Here is a 1,205-nt window from a genome sequence, read left to right as displayed (position 1 = left end):
TAGGTGTGAAATGAAATTAGGGGTTCAAATACCTAAGAACTTTCTAGGAGAAGCAAGAATCTAAATCCAAATTTTGGAGCTAGTTTCATAACAGTTGGCCAAATCTATCCCCTTGTCAGAAGTATACTTAAACTGTGGAGCACCATGAACAGTGGTCTGAGTTTGGTGCTTGAGCCATCTTTCATTCACTGTTATCAGGAGATTTCCCCCACCCTAAGCTCCCTACACCTTTGGATTAGAAGACAGAATCTCACAGCAAATGCCACATTGCACAAGAGTGTGAAGTGAGGGATACCAGTAAAGCCCTCACTGTGCCTTTGTTAAAATTCCTTCAGTTCATGAAGATTCAGGATATCTCTGCAGGATCTCTGTTTTCAAACACAGAAGACCTCTATGTAGCCGAACACTTTTTTTTTCTGGTCCTGAAATTTAGGCACAAATTCAAATGTCACTCAGTTTTTCTTTAAAGATACCAGATGAACAATTGCAGATTTTGGATCCTAGTTCTGGAGAATATATCTGAACCAACATCTTTTGAGCTAAAGGTTATTCCTAGGTACTAGGGGTGATGCATTTGTTGTAGCTAATTGTAAGATTTGAAACCTGTAGTGAGGTCCAGATACTCAAACAGATGGTACTCCAGGAATATTGTCTTAATTTTCCTTCTCATTTCCTCCCCTTTTAATAAGCTGTTCCTATAATTAAACTAGCCTAAGTCTTCAGTGGGTAATAACTCATGCTGCAGTTCAACAGCCTGAAGCTAAATATGAATAATACACAGTTATTTCTCCCTTGCTGTTTTTACTGTTATGTCCCAAGTCTTGTATCAAATGGGTAAGTGAACACAGAACTTGTGAAGCCAACAACATGGTCTTCTGACAAGTAAAATGCATTTTCCTGCCTCCAACCTGCGCATCTTTGCAAGCCTGAGGTCAGATCATACTGTGCTCTGTGGTAGAGATAGTCCTCTTGGAAGTCCGTAAAAGACCTGAAGGTGTTACATCCAGAAGGTAGACCAGGTCTTCCAGCATGTACTCTCATGGCTGACTGTGAGCATTTGACAAGCACATTCATGTGTTTTAAGTCAGACACGTGCACACACAGTTGCAAAGATGGGGCTTTAAGTGGAGTCCATACCCAGTTGTCTACAATTAATGAAGAGGACTTATTAATCAGCCTAGAAACCAGCTCTGCACATGAGCCAA

The sequence above is a fragment of the Pezoporus flaviventris genome, unplaced genomic scaffold, assembly GCF_033815535.1.
Source record: "Pezoporus flaviventris isolate CSIRO_AGI_PZ_B2104156 unplaced genomic scaffold, CSIRO_AGI_Pfla_v1 ptg000014l, whole genome shotgun sequence".
NCBI classification, from domain to species: domain Eukaryota; kingdom Metazoa; phylum Chordata; class Aves; order Psittaciformes; family Psittacidae; genus Pezoporus; species Pezoporus flaviventris.
The sequence above is the reverse complement of the archived record's forward strand: the minus strand, read 5'-3'. Positions refer to the sequence as shown.